Raw genomic sequence first — 17,224 nt, 5'->3', positions numbered from 1 at the left:
AACCTAGTTACTACAAGTGTTGAGAAAACTTCTTTTATGGCTTGAAAACTGGTTAAAGTATAGGAAGCAAAGGGTAAGGCTTGTTGGTTGTTTCGCAGGATGGGTATTTCATTTTACGCAATCAGATCCCTGGAAGATAGATGATGACACTGGTTATATTAAATATCTTCATCAATGACTTGGAGAAGAGCGTGCAGAGCGAAATCTCCAAGTCTTATCAAGATCTTCTGTGTGGTATAAGTCATTGTCTACTGGCTGAAGGAACTTCAGAAGGACCTTTTAAAACTGAGCAAAGAAAAAATGTGACAAATGAGCTTCAGCATAGATAAACGTAAGGTAATACATCTGAAAATAAAAATGTGAAATGTGCCCCATGGTTTTGAACTGCAGATAACTATTTAGAACTCAGAAAAGACACATTGGAGTCATCCCTGGCAAGTCTCTGAAGTCATGAACTCATTGTACAGTAGCAGTTAAAATTAATGAAATACAGAGCATCATCAGAAAAGATTTTTAGAACAAGACAAAACATATTTTTCTGCTATATAAAAATATGGGTGTGCCAATATTTCTAGTACAGTGTACAGTTCTGATTTCCATGTCTCAAGACAGATGCCATGACATTGGAGAAGGAACAGAGGAGGCAATCAGTAATCAAAATAATCAAGAAGATGAATCAACTGCATTGTTGTGAGGCTAAGAATTCTGAGATTGGAGAGGTAGCTGGGGAAAATAGTGATGGAAGTTTATTAATAAGTACATAATCTGAATGTAGAACTGTTGGACAAATTATACACAATGTGAGGACAAGAACTACTCAGTAAAACCTATAAGGAGTCATCTAAAAACATACAAAAGAAAATACTTTGTGCAGAGAGATGACTTCAGAAACTTGCTTCCACAGTAGCTTGTGGGGGACAGTATGAGCAGCTTCAGAAAGGGATTAGAAAGGAAACAGGTCCATGAATGGCTCTTGCAAGGACAAGACAAGGATGTACCTTCTAATTCCCTCATGCAGCACTTCTGGACACTAGAATATGAGGGGAATCTACTGTAAAAAGTGCTCGGATTGTGTGTTGTCCCTAGTAGGGTTTCCTGTGCTACTACCAGAGCTAGCCAGGCTACCTTGACCATGGAGCTGAACCAGAAAGACTCTTTTGAGGCTCTTAGCATGTCTTAATTTTATTCCACAGGTCTAATTTTCTTTTCATTTACTCCAAACTTACAGCTCTGTAGTTTAAAAGACTAATGTGTGTTCACTTCTACTTTGTATTGGTGTACCTAAAAGGTGGATCAGGTCTCCTCTTCTCTCTTTCATATACGTGCAGTTTTAAAAATTGTCCTCCCATACATACACACAGAGCACAAAACCTGAATATCCAAATAAAGGAGAACATGTCAGAATAAAGAGACTAAAACGTTTAACTCGATGGCTTAAACCTGAAAAAACAATGTACCTTTTAAAAACCCTTGCAATTTCTTTCATTTTTCACTAAAAATGTTTGTTTATTCTTTGCATTTACAAAAGCTTGGCACACACACTACTTCTTTTGAACTTCAAGAATAAACAATAAAAGCTGTTTCCTTGTGCTGCCCCACCCCTCAGCCCTAACTCAATCATCTTTCATTTTTTCCTTAATGTAGCTGGAAAAAAAAAAATCTCCTCTTACATGAAATCTTTATAATGAATTTTTCAAACAGAAAAAAAAAAAAAAAAGAAAAAAAATGTCATTTATTGTTAACTATGAGCCACATGGCTACCTTGCCATCTCTGGATCGTATAAAGTCATTTCTATAATTAGCCAGAAGAGACACAATCCAGTTAGAGTAGTAGGGTCTCAAGGTGTATGTTCTCTTTGGAAGTAAAGTCATCTACCTTATCCATGGCAAGAGGTTGATAAGGCACACTTAGAACACTAATTACACTCTCCATTTCACAACTCCATTTTTTTTTTTTTTTAATGAAACTTCGATGACTGCTAAAAGTTGGTTAAAAAGTTGGTTGTATGGGTCCTTCTCCACTCGTAAGACACTTGGAAGTGTCTCTGGGCTCTGGGCGAGAAAGTGGCTGTGTTTGGCAGCGAGGCATCATGCAAGATTACCATGTTTATGACCTGCTTGGCACTGTGGTGCGAACCACATCATTTGCTGTCAGCCTCTATGGGATGTCCTACGGGATGTCCATGTGCTGAGCCCCAGAGGTGACAGCGGCCGTCCCAGAGCTGCAGCAAGCCTAGCCCAGACCCTGGCAGTACTGCAGGGGAATACACTACTCTTCAGCCACTGCAGAAACATGTACATTGCAGTATGTCAAATATGTTGAAAGTTGGACATACTCTGATGTACCTAGAGGCCCATAATGTGCTGTGTCACCAGTTTAAAGAAATACCACTTGCATTGGCAGGCAGTTGGAAGCAATTAATTACCCATGGATGGCATGTACAGCTGTTGCTTATGTATGGAAACAGAAGAGAAATTAGATTTAATTGGTTTAGCATAATGAAGAGAGTGGCATTTATTTCATTATAGCTTTTGTAAACTGAGCCACTTGGTTTTCATTTTTATCTCTCTCTCTTTTTTTTTTTTTTTTTAATAGTTGGGCAAAACTCTCTTGATAGTTGAAAAAATCCTAGAAGAACAAAAGCTGAGAATATCCACTTGCCTCATATTAGAAGTTTACAGGATCTGAATAGGAACAGATATGTTAGACTAATGAATGATCAGATTAAATATATTGCTATATATTTTATATATAATACATACTGCCTATTATTTGCAGTAGTTTGGGCTAACTCCCAAATATGCATCATAAAGTAGCTGTATATTTTTATCTCTGAAGGTCATAACTGGTGAAGAAATGTCCAGATTTCAATGGGAAAAATTGGTGTAAATTATTCAATCGCTGTGAACAGATATTTCTGTTGTAGATTGTATTAGACCTACCAACACAAAGCGATAGTGAAGAGGAAAACAATAATATCTGTACGTGAAATCTAAACATATTCTATAGCTACAAACTGAATCCCATTGCCCTAACATTTAGTTCATTAATGTTTTTGAAAATACTCCTTGTTAAGAGATGCTGTCTATGTACAAAGTATTGGTATGTTTCTAGCTATTGAGCCTTATAAATAAACATCTTTCTGCATTACTGTCAACTTAATGTTCACTTTCTAATTATTTAATGTGAATAAATGCAATACAATCTGCATTCATACAGTGTTGCTTTTGAAGGCATGTTCTGTAGTCCTGTAAAAATTAAACTAATGTTTGTCTGTTGATTAACACTACGTTTATTTTTCACATTCACTATTAAAGAAAAAATCTAGGTGCATACTGTGTAGCTGCATGCAGTGCTGCATGCAGTGAGACTGATGTTAAAACGCTGGGGGAAGAACAGTTTAAAATGATTCTAAATACAAACATTTCCCAATTGATTCAAGAGACCAGTTGTATTTTACCTTCATATTGTATCCCTTTTCAGAAAGCCAAATATTTCGATTTTTTTTTTTTTTTAAGAACAGCCTCTTATAAATGATTATAATGAGACCTCGTGGAACTGGCAGGCAGAATGTGGCAATCTACAAATGTTTAAAAGAAACCATAATAAAATCTAAAACGCCAATGAGTGTATAAAAATCAGGTGGCTCAGCTGAGAGTACATTCCAATTCAGTCCTCCACAAAAGCGAATGGAGTATTTCACTAAATAGCAGCCACAGAGTAGTTATTAACATGAGGGAAGGAAGGAAAAAAGAATGAAAGAAAGAATGTTGTGTAGGAGTGGTGTATGTGCTGGTTGTTTATGTATTTATATATATTTATATATGTTTAAATTAAGCATTGTTTAAAAAAATCCACCTGACATTTTTCATAGATAGGGACAAAACTGCTTCTCTGAATTCAGGAAAAAAGAGAGAGAGAGAGAAAGAGAGAGAGAGAAGGAAAGAAAGGAAGGAAGGAAGGAAGGAAGGAAGGAAAAGGAAGAAAAAGGAAGAAAGGAAGAAAGGAAGAAAGAAAGAGAAAGAAAGAGAAAGAAAGAGAAAGAGAGAAAGAGAGGAAGAAAGGAAGAAAGGAAGAAAGGAAGAAAGGAAGAAAGGAAGACAGGAAGAAAGGAAGAAAAAGAAAGAAAGAGAAAGAAAGAAAGAAGAAAGAAAAAGAAAAATAAAGAAAGAAAGAAAGAAAGAAAGAAAGAAAGAAAGAAAGAAAGAAAGAAAGAAAGAAAAAGAAAGTCTAGATATGGAGTTCTGTGATGTGCTCTGTCTAGAAAATAGCCGTGGAATAGAAACCCTGAACATTTAGAAAAGACTAGAACCAGTCTGTTCTTTTGACAGTGGCTAAAATTGTCCATGTGGTAGAGTCCGCTGTGAGACAGAGAGATGTCAGCTGTTGCATGTGCTGATGTAAAAGTCAGAGGGGAGTAAAATGTAAAGCAAATACTTCAGAGTGAAAAACTGTAAATGATTTACTGTATTAAAACACGTAAAATTTTAATAAAAGGCTAGGTTCTGCACACACAGATCCAGTATTTGATCAGTCAGTTTTGGCAGCTTTTTCAAATTACTGCTATTGAGAGACAAGTATAATCTGTAAAGTAAAAATGACCTCTGGATGATAAACAGTACGTTATACAGAAAGTTTGTGTAAACACAATTAATGTAGGATTGCTTATTGAAGCCATAAACTGATGACAGATATTTTCATTGTGAGCATTTCTCTACCAGAGTGTTGTGAAAAAAACATACTGTCTAATGCTACTAATTTGCTTTATTTACCTTTTTAAAAAATCTCAGATGCACTTAGTAAAAGCAGCATGTACCTGTCTGTCAGCAGAGCAGCCTTTAACGTTTATTCACCTACTATTCTACTGAGCACATGACTGGAGCAGCTGGCAGACACATTCAGGAAAACAACTGGTCCCTGTCAACACCACCCAACCTTCTGAGGCCAAGCAGGCACTTACAAAGTCACAAATAAAGACCAGTGTTTTGTTTTGCCAATAGCCTGGTGTGTTTCCCCCTCCTCTTTTGTTCAGAATGTGCAACACCATTAAAGGGACCTGATTAGAACAAAAGAACAGGGATCACTGTAACAATTATGATAGAAATGAAAATGCATAATAATAAAAAAAAAAAAAAAGGGAAAATAATGCCAGGTGAAGATGAATACACATCCGCTGGGAACAATTACATAGCAGATGCATCCAAAAATTCGTTATCAACATATAATTTGACATGTTCCTAGTAATGTTATTCATTGCATTTACAAATAATTCATCACAGGTGTTGTGAACTAAAATGGCATACAAGATCCGTATGTTATTCACTGGGACAAGAGGAAATGTCCAGTTTGTAAACACACATTGAATTCAATTTTATAAAATGGTTTTGTCTTTTGTTGTGTAAATCCTTCTGCCATGCTAGATAAATCAGATATAGCAAAACCGCTGGCTTGCCAAAGCATATAAGCATATTTATTCTCTCTAAAGGAGTGGTAAATATTCCATTATTTTATTTACCTTTTCGATTTTTCTTCTTTTCCTAAAAAAAAAAAAAAATCCAAACTCTTGTTTATGCGGCTAACTTCACTGATTTCAGTTTTGGTGTACTTCAGATGATGCAGATCCTGTTCATTTAAGCTTGTTTCTAATAATCAGATCCTCTGGCAGGGGCATGTCCTGTTCATTCAAGTATAGCACCGTTCTTTGAAATAGAAACATATGCATGAATGAAGAGAGCAGGGGTTGGTGCAAGATGTTTTTTCTATAACCTAGCTCAAGGCAAATCTCTTATTCAATTTTTTTTTTTTTTTTGGTTCATGGTTAATTCTTCAATGAAGTTGTGGGAATTTTACTTGTGTAAGTAGTACGATATCCAGTCATCAGTATAAACAAACAAAAGACAACATTTCGTTCCAGGTCAGATTTCATAAATAATGACAAAAAAAAAATACACCTACGTTACTCTCATAGTTGGAAATCCATCAAACAGGCTCACTGTCTTTATAATAAAGCTTTATTGCAATAGTATAGCAATAATTGATTAGCCCTTGATACTAGCAAGGGGCCCAGCAGCACTGTACTTTTAATCCTAGTATGCTGTGTCAAATAGAGCCTTCAAGCACATAGGTAAAGATGAACACACCTTTGAAATAGAATTAATAAATAATTTGTCCTCAGCCTGGATGACATATGATGTATTCCAATCATTTTTTATTTTTTGTTATTCTTTTTTTTTTTTTTTTTTTTTTTCCAGGAATTTGAGGTCACTGCTGTAAACACTGTCAAAGGTTTTAGGTAATAATTGATTTAGGGACTGGTTGCTTCATCTTGAGTCAATTATTGTTCCTTTTTATGACTTCTCACTCTGTGAGACTACTTTATTAATTAGTAATTGTTACACCATAATGTTATGACATAAATGATAGAATCATTGAGGGACCTGGAGGAATAAATTGCACCTGACTTTGGTCATTTAACTTCAAAACTGTCTCAACCCCTACCTACTCACCTTCTGCCTAATCCCAGAAAAGTATAAATTCTACGGAGGCTTATTTTGTTTCATTTTGGTTCTTTTACACTCCTTAAGTAAATAACACTCAACTGCTGAAACTACTAATACAACCTCCTATTATGATTAGCCAGGGTATGATAAAACCTCTGTGTGGTGGTGTCAGCAGTTGGGCATGCAACTGCTAAGGGCATGAGACAATGCTTTTAAATTGGCTATGCTGCCCTTTCAGTAGCCAGATGAATCCTTTTGATCAAGATGTTGAAAATAACAGCTTTAAATTTTCTCTAAGCACTACTAACTGATCCTTGGGTGTTTTGTTTAGTTTTGTTTTGGAAGGAGGACAAAATTGCTATTTCAAACACTTATTCTTCTTCAGAATCTTAGTTTAAAAAAATCATACAGTGGGACTGCATGCTAATATAAGTGATTTTATGAACAGAACACTATGAATATGTTGATGCTGCAAGGATGGACCAAGTAAAAGTACAATAATATTAAAAAAAAAAAAAAAGATGCAATGGTTAACCAAAGGTGTGTAAATAATACAGTGCAATAGAGAGCGGAAATGAAACTGGTCAGGAAAGCTCTGACAGGCTTCTGTCTTCTGAAGGTTATTCTTCCCTAACACAGCAAGCAATTATTCTGCAATTAGACTCCATATGTAGCCAATATTTTTACCACACTGCCAACGAAGTCAGTGAGGGTCCAGAAACTTACTTACTGTCTGACTGCAGGACTAAGGTCTGCTTTCAAGATATTAAAACATGAGGGATGTTTATGTAAGTCTCCCTGTCTACTGAAACCTGTCATGAAACAAAAGAAGTGCCTTGTTTCCTATAGGAACTATACAGTAACAGACATGAATCTGTGCTAGAATACACTGTAAGATAACTGCAGCCTAATTTAAGAAAAAGGAAAAAGGGAAAAAAAAAAAAAGAAAAAGGAATAATAAAAAAGTTAAAAGGAAAAAGGAAAAAAAAATGAAAAAGAAAAAAGGGAAAGGAAAAAGGAAAAAGGAAAAAAAAGAAAAAGGAAAAAAAGGGAAAAAAAAAGAGAAAGGGAGGAGAGAAGGGAAAGGGAAGGAAAAAAAAAGAAGGATGGGCCAGATTCTCTGTGTGTATACCTGTATTCACAGTGCATTTGCATTAATTCTCTGTGTGCCCTTTAGTTTACATATGCAATAATTTATTTTTTTTATATGAAGATTTGCGGTATAGCAAAGTACCAAAATTTTACAGTAACAAAATTATTCAGTATTGACTATTCACCAACTAATACAGGTAATTTTTTTTTTCAAATATGTTAGTCAATGAATAAATGATGTATACTTTTTATCCTTTTTTTTTTTTTTTTTTTTTTTACTATGGACACTGTAATGATCAGATTGTCTGAAATCCATCTTTGTGATTTCTTTGTGAATGCTTAAAAATACAGATATTTATAGAAGTCAGATTTGGTTCAGGAACAGTAAAAAGGGTGACATATACTGACTAATATATCTATAAGGAATAATTTGGGCAGTTCTAGTGGTATGTCAGAGAACTCCATTAGGGGTCACACAATAACTCTTTTATTCAGTATGTTGTGCTCTATCACAATGTAATCAGCAAATTATTCACATTGTCATTCCATATGCTTGTCTGGAAGCAGAAGAGAATATTCATTAAAATTCTCATCTTGCTTTCCATATGTTTCTGTAGTATATTTTGAATAAATAAATTAATGAAATAGGAGGAGCAATGGGAAATAAACTGATGTTACAGTTTCATTATAGGTATTACAATTATTACAAAACTCTTTTTCCCTCTAACTCATCATCTATAGCAAAGCTATCATTACATTTGCATGTTTTATACTGTTGCAACTTGGGGGCAATATGTCAGTAAGCATCAGCTTCTAAGTGACTAGAGTTAAAGTCATTCTCACTAAATTTTCCATTGAATCTTTTAACAGCAGTGCTAATAACACTGTATCAAGTGTCATCTCTTATACTTTTTAAAAAGCTAATCAACTCACAGTTAAAGATTTAGTGAACTTACACCACCATTTGGAATAAATAAATACAGCCAAAGGACAGTGGCAGTTATGCTTACATTTTCCTAAATAATGTAAATAAAGAAGAAAGTAAAAATAAAGAGAATGTTTATACAAGTGGCTGAAGAGTATGAAGGCAATTCATTTGTTTTATGTATTAACAGTCTTGTGTGGATAAGAGTTTATCCTTCAGGTTTGAAAGAAGTTACAATAAAAAGAGAATGAAGGAAATTAAACAAAATTAAGGGACTTCCTATTTACACGCCCTCTTCCCACCCTCATTTGCCCAAATTATATCTGACTTCAGTCCCACATAAACATCCTGTCAGCACTTCCCCCACAGGTAGGGTGACCTCCTCCTAGATGTGAAGAATGGCGTCATCTACGTGTGCTGCACCATTTGGCTTAAGTCCTCTTAAGTCCTGCAACTTTACAATTGGACAGTAAAATAATTTGTCAGTTCCTATGCCAGAATATTCTTTTTTTTTTTTTTTGTCCTTGTACAATGGTACAAAATGTGTCTGCAAACTCTCCCAATGTTTATAAGCACTTCCTTAAATTTATTCTCTATGATTTTTGATAACCTTCTACTCTTATTTAAAACTGTAAACACAGGGTAGATAAATCATTCCTGGCAATCATTTTTGGATTACAATGCAGAAAGGATTTTTATTGGGTCGAATGTCTACAGCAAAACAAATATGGTGTGCTCATAAATGGAAAAAAAAGTGGCAGGACTCTATTCTGTGCTTCATGATACCAAATAACCACAGATATATTGGAATCTCTCACTAAGCTATTTTTAACAGAGCTGGTTTAGGTGGTATATCATACAATTCTGTGAAAAGGTCTCTTCTGTGAATTTCATGCTGTTTTGCCAAAGGAGACCTCCAAATTCAGTTTTACATGGTTCCTCCTGAGATAGAGTATTAGAGAAATGAGTTTCTTGGGACACATTTCTGTACCTCGGTAGCTGTGGTCACCAGAATGTTTACTTAACAGTTCAACACTATCAGTATAGTCTGAGGATTCCCTCTCTCTCTAGAACAGAATATATCTGGGCCTTGTGAACTGCTTTTTCAATATTACAAAGCTCATTGTCATTATAAAACAGACAGAAGCTACTGAAGCCGATGGATGAATACTAAGCATCTCACTGAGCTCTGAGAGTATAGGAAGTCGTCTCTTGCTCTTTCTTCATCCCTTTCTCCTTCCTCCAACTGAACTGTTTGAAAAGTAGAAAGAAGTGCAGACAACAATTTTCAATATACAAAGAAGAGCTCAGGCTAGCATTTTTCCACTTCAGTCTCATCTTTGCCCATGACTGGTATATTGTCTCCTCCATTTCCTGCTTTTCTATTGTTGCCAGCCTTGCCAGTATTCAGCAATCTTAATCAAACCAGCTATCACAAATACAGTGGTCTGCCTTGCTTTCTGCAGCAGTGGCTCATATAAAGATGTTTGCTGTTAAAGGCCCTCAGCCAAGAGGTATATAGAGGAATGAATGATTTCATATAAAAGGTAAAGGTTTTAGGGAGGGATCTGTAAGAGGAAAGAGACAGTATAAGGTGGTGGCTATTAAGGTTGTCTGGACAGAAGGAAGCTGTAGTGTAAGGTCTAGTGAAGAAGCAAACTATGGGGATGATATATCCCAAAAGTGTCAAGGCAAATGAAATCCTAAGTACCAAGTGCAAGCAAAATGTCTTTGTCCACACAAACATTAAATTTGAAAAGCCACTGCTGATGGATTTTTTAAATTTAAGTAATTATTTTCAGCATAATTTTTTAGTGAGGAAACATTCAAAACTGCATATGACATTTTATAACATTGAAAATGTCATAAACACATTATTTACTGGGTTTTATCTTTAGTTATCTGGAGATTTGGTTACTATGGAGGACATTGGTCTTGAAATGGTCCAGAGAAAAATGGCATACTTGCATGGATTGTTTGAAAGACTCTTGTAAAAAAAGTTGTGAAATGAAAGTATACAATGCTGCCTTTTATTTTGCCATTTTTTCCACCATCATCACCACCATTACATCCTCAAGCAAGAAAGTACAGTTTTCATGTCAATAGAAGAACAGGACATTGTCCCCAGCTAGTAGGTAACCAGCTTCATATTCTTTAAGCTGTGAGATATCCATTAAGTCTATTATCTGGAGAATTATTTAGAATATTAGCAAATTTCTTCTTGACCTCAGTGGAGTTTCTAACAATGGCTGTATGAGTTTGTACACCTGCAATACTCTAATAAATCCCTATGCTGAAAATTTAAAAACTTTAGAGTGGTCTCAGTAAGAACTCTTTCTGATCTACTTCTCTACATAGAGGATTTTGCAGCTACTGGACAGAATCACAGTGATATACAGAGCATACAGCAGAGAGAAAAGTCATTTCCTAAATGCAGTTACCTGCTGTAGTCATATTCTAAATCAAGAGAAGTTCTTACACCACCTGTGACCAGATAGAATGGTTCTGAAGTATTATGTATATTAAAGTTACACTGGTCAAACACATAATTCTATGGGTACGATAGGTTGGGCCACAGACTCAATTTGATAAGTATGTAAACTCTTACTTTTCACAAATACTCTTACAAGATATTCCTTGTTTATCAGAATGTTTATGGGTGCATAAACATCTGTGCATGTGTGCTTGTGCCACATTTAACTTTTCAGTCCTTCTCTTCGGCATGAATATTTCAGCCATCTAGTCAGAAGAAAAAAATACCATGTTTTTCAAGTAACCAGTAACATCAAGGAATAACAATAGGCAGCAATAATCAAAACTATAGTCATAGTAGGCAATTCATGACAAATCATAAGACTTAAATTGTTTGCATAAAAAAGGGAAACAACTTGAAATGAAAATCACTTCAAAACCATAAAATCCCTATTTGTATAAAATTTGTGAACTGAAAAGGGCCATTTATGAAAAAAAAAAAACAAACCAGCAAGTAGTTCAAATAGCTGAAGTAGTTCACAAAGCTCTAACAATGAAAATAACTTTCAGTATCCAGAGCTTTAAAAGTATTCAGAGATGAGATATATCTTCCCTGTTGATATTTGTCTAGTACAAAAGAAGAGATATTCCTGAAGTACACAAAAAACTAAAATGAAATAATTTGTAAGCAAAGCAGCTCAAAAAACAGCAAATAATATCTCAATCTTCCTATATTCTTCTTTAGTCATTGCACCAGTAATTTTGAAACTGCAGCATTCCATTTATTGTACAATTATGTTGTATTATTTTCCTATTGCCACAAAGCTTCCATGAAAACATGCTCCATATATGCCTAAGCAGTTTACCTTGTATGAATATTTGCATTAAATAAATGAAAATTCACCTCTTTCTAAAGATATCATGCAGAGACACAAAAGTGTTTCCTGCTATTAGGAATGTGCTTGTACAGATCTAAAAATTGTAAATGAATTTGTAGATGGTTGGTTCCATTTAAGTAAAACAGACTAAGCATGGATCTTTATGAAAATGTGTTTACTTAACCAGAAAACACAAATATTTCTATTAAATATGATTTCAAGTTTAACTCCAAATTCCTGATTTCTCATGGATATATGATTTTACGGAGTTATACTTAAAAACAGTATTCCAATGAGACTTTGTAGTCTCAGCATTTTAGGGTACAGTATAAGCTTCAGAAGTGCAATGGACAGTTTATGTTAATCCATGGTAGAGCATCTAAAGCAGAGATTTATCCATTTATTTCCCCAATACTGAGCTATCTAAAGCAGTGATTTACTTATAATGGGGAGCTTAAAGATTACTTTATAATTAGGCTTACAATTGTGAATTAAAAAAAAAAAATCAAGCTGACTGTGTATTACTTCTATTAAATGCAAAGTACATACTATTGCACTTTATTTTTATTTAAAATTGCATTACTTTTCTGAGTGGTTAATGAAGAAAAAACAAGGGGAAAAAAAAAGACTGACAGTGTGTATGCATGTGTAATATACAATGCCTAGGGTTTTGAAAATGGAATTAAACACCAATAGGGAAAAAATCACATGAGGAGAAATGAAGCTTCAGAACAAATGTATTTTTGTGATACTGTCTGTAATTCATGCTAGATAATCATGAACCCAGCAGTTAATGACCTCTACTCTGATACATTAAGTCCAACCAAAGATAATGGTGTCCTGTGTAAATTAACAAACCCAGTGGTAAACTTGCATCTAGTTCAGCAGGAGACAGTGTGCAAATTAGCAATGGTTCTTAATAAGATCAGTGTCCTGCAATCTACAGTTCCGTAGTGTTCATAATGCTGTTTCTTTTCAGGTGAAAATTTTTTCTCCAGAGGACACTTGCACAATACGTTCTTCTGACAGAGAATCATCCTCACCCTAATCAGTTTGCTCCTGGAAAACTTTCCCTATTTCTTACACTTTCATGCTGTGAGTGCTGCTGTGAGTTGTTGGGAATGATTATTCATTTGTAAGCTTCTTTAATAACATTTCCTTTAGATGTTGAGATACCCGACAGAGCAAACCAGGATTTCATTTTATAATTATAACTATTCAGCAAAAGTAATGGTCACTCTATTGGCAATCTTTGTGCAATTCGTTCACAATAGTTTATTATCTTATGAAAAATTCAAATAAACAATTATCTGTTACATAATTCAAAGGTAAACTATTATCAAGGACCTAATTCTGGGAACTGCACACCATATCATCCTTGTATGGTTAGAGTCAAACTCTATCCATCCAGTTCTGAAGTCAGAGAACTTGGCAGCTGCTCAGAGGTGTCCTGCACCAGCTGGGCAAGGACCCAGTGCCTGGTTCTCCACAACACAGGTTGTAGTATGCACATAGGTGTGTTCATGAAAAATTTAACATTTCCTGTTGAAGATCAATGATATATTGGAGATCTAGCAATATTGTGCATCTGTTTGAAAAACATTTGTTAGAGTTTCACTTTCTGGGCTATAAAACCACAACTAATTATTTGAAAGCCAGATATTTGCCTGTTTCTTTGTTGTTGTTGTTTTGTTTGTTTTTGTTTTAATTACCTTTGAAAACTGGTACATGGGATTACAGTCAGAACCTATAGATTAATATACATTATTTTATTTATTCTTTGCTAACACATTTAAAAAATTATTCACAGGCAATGTTTCCACTATTTAGCTCTTTCTCTAGATGATCAGACCATATGTGCCAAGTAAATAAGCTATTGTCCAGCAGTAGATGAATACTTTTGCTATGAGAAAGTTTTTTACAATATTAGATGAGGTCTAATGAGGACATTTCACTTTTAATTTATGGGCTGAAAAAAAGGACATTCTCCAATTCTTCTCTATATAGTGATTTGATGATTGTGTAGTGATCATGATTATGATGAGGAGAAGAGGGTTGTTCCAGCACATACCTGATAGAAAGATGAGAATGCGGTATAGTCTCTTATAATGGGAGTTTTGTAAGAAAAAGTTTAATACACAGCTCTTGTCTGAACAAACCTCTCACTGTAAAATGTTTACCTTTAATGACATGTACTATTATTTCATGATTATTTTAAAATACACTTAAAGAGTTTTACATGTTAACCAGCTACTAAGAATGCCTTAATAGAGAACTAATTTTTGTTAGAGGTGTCTCGACAATTTGAATTTTATATGCATGCATTATGTTTTCTTAAAATGGGGAAATTATGCATCTGAAGGAATCTGTCTAGAATAATGGGGTTCTATAGAGGTTACTTTAATCACGTTCACCAGCAGTTATAGCTGTTTTACATCTTATTTGCAACAAAAGGGAACTCTAATTATCTTCAAAAAGAGCATAAAATGGTGTGCTTTGCTGCTGATGTAATGTTGATTCGTGAATGCTGCTGATAGGAACTGACAACTAAATACATGTCACACTTTTAAGAAATCAGTGGTGGTGACAGGATAACCCTCTTTTGTGACCTGGGGACCAAGAGATGGGGTATACATTTGCTTGTTAAGTAGAAACAATTTACAGTTTTCACTTAAAAATAAAAATAAAAACGCTGTTATAGATGGGTTATCGATTATTTTTAACAATGTATCGCTTCCGTTATGACTTATAAGCCGCCATCCATAAATTAGATTTAGTGCTTATGATCCCAGATAAAACTGTGAGTAAGGTTTTTTTACATATTAGTCTAATTTTGTATAAACTACTTAGTCTTTATTTCATCTCTTTATTTAAATAAAATATCTATAATAGATATATATTCACTGTACTTGTAATGAGGGACAATTAAAAATAGATATCTTACAACATGGTTTCAAATGCTTGTATTTCAAGTTCACATTTATTACTACAAATGAGAAGCATGCAGTCCACCACAAGGTGCAAAATTTATCAAATAAGATCCAACTATATGTGAACACTCATGCCACCTGTGCATAAGAAACGATTGGCTAATACTTTTTTTCCAGTATAGGATTAATCAGTGGGGATCTAAGAACATTAGACATAACCAGTGTTTTCTATATGGTACTAAGATTCATATTGGAAAGTTATTAATTCACATCTCATTCCAAAATGTTTTGCATTTTACCTAAATATTGAAATACCTGCCCTGTATAGAAGTTTAACTCACAGCCTCTATTTATTTATAATTAAAATGTTTATGTAGGCTGAATTCAGCCATATTTTTTGACTGTCAATTTTACGTCAGCATTAATAGATTTTAACACCTTAGTAGGTGTAACTGTGACTGTGTAAGGGGTTAAAATAGTCTTCATTTATTACTTTTTACCTCTTATATGGCACTTATTGGGTAATACATATTTGTACAATATTTCTTTTCATAAATTTTTCAGCTCTTCATACCAATGGTATTTGTATGTGTGACTGTGTATTAATATGCAGTCAATCATTCATGCATAGTTAAATACAGCCAACGGTTTTCCTCAACTGAAAAAAAAAAAAAAAGGGAAATATGGTCCATTTTTAGTTTTATTCTACCCAGACAATATATGGGTTAGGAATGATTAAAGTTGGAAACATGCTCTACTGCATGTCTTTCTGATTAGTTGTCTCTCCTTCTGTGTATTTTCTCTAACCCTTTATTACAATCATTTACTCACATAACACAAGCCAAATCAGTATCATTATTTTCCCAGTGTTTTCACCTACAGGTGTTGTCTGATCATTTATTTTATAACCATTTTATAACATGTATCATGTAAATACTAGATATCATCCAAAAGCACCTATGAGTGGCTTCAGCAAACCATTGGCTTTAGAGCACAAACTGGGTATATGTCTGACTAGAGATTGGTTTGAATAAAAGAGAAACAGTCTAAAAAGCTTTGCTATCTAGTTTCCTAGAGATTTTAAATAGCATTTTTATCAGATGTATTTTATTTAGTTTGTTGTATTTGTATTTACCTATATGTGTTTAATTTACTTTGCATCTGAGGAATGTGCATTTGCAGCAATACTTTTGTACGTAGTCTTCTAATGCCCGAAAATGATTCTCTTCTGCAAAACACACATGAAGTGCCCTTTCTATTTTACAGTCTTTTTTCTTCTACTTGCTATCCAGGCATATTTTGTTGTAATTGTCAGTACATTACTCAGATGGAAAGAAAAAGAAGTTTTACGAGATTACTGAATGGTATTTTTCTATTCAAAAAGAAATAGATCAGGCACAAAAATGCAAAGTTGGTTAGGTTTTTATTCCTTAATTTCCATGAAAAAAAAAAATCCTCTCTTCAAATCACTGCTAGGTGAAAACTCTGCAAATGTGGAACAGAAGCAGTTATATTTGAATATTTAAAAAGGTGAAAAATCTTAGTGTGTCTTATGCATATAGCACACACTGGTATTTTTTAGCCCTACTTTTCCATTAGAAATATATATTAAAAAAAATCACTTATAAATGAGATTATGTAGGATGAGTTCGTGTACATTATCATCTTCTTCATGAAATTCAATATCCTAAATAAAATGCTTTGTACTGCTTTAATTTGTTGTCTGGGGTGTCATGAATATCACTTTTGGAAAGAATGCTTGACTCCAACAAAAAGGGGGCCTTAGATCAACTGTGAGATGACACCTCTACTGGCGTCCTTTTTTGCATTTTTCAGCATTTTTTAAAGGGCTTCTGTGGGAGCTAAGGCAGTCCTATGGCTTCAGGTCTAATACCACTTCTATCAGAATCTAAATAGCAATCCTGGGCTGGTGGGAGAGTCAGGTCAGCCTTGTCTAGCACCTGCTATGATGCATCTTCCTCTTACTGTAGACCTCAGAAGGTTTTTGTACATTTTGCAAGAGTTGGATTGCTAATAGCTCAAGCCATTCCATTTGTGAGTCAGAACAATTTTTACATGAAAAAGAATAAACATACAGATGTTTAATATATATAAATACAGTAAGTCTTCTTATTTTCCTCAGAAACAAAAGGTTTTTCTAGGTCTTGACCCAAAAGATTTTCTAGGTCTTGATATTCCCCCTCAGAAAAGAGGAAAACAGTATTTTGGTGTTGTTATGCTTTGTTGAAAATCAATATATACATATATATATATTTACCTGTGTTTCTTTTTCCAAATTCTCTCTGTCTGGATTGTGTCCTTGTAAAGGAGAGAGAGAGAGAAATGAGCAATGTGATTTTAAGCATTTAGCACTACATAGTCTCTCATTTCTTCTTCTCTGCTGAGCTTCTCAGCAAATACTTCCA

Source organism: Anser anser (genome assembly GCF_964211835.1).
Source record: "Anser anser genome assembly, chromosome: 5".
NCBI lineage: Eukaryota > Metazoa > Chordata > Aves > Anseriformes > Anatidae > Anser > Anser anser.
Note: the sequence above shows the minus strand (reverse complement) of the source record.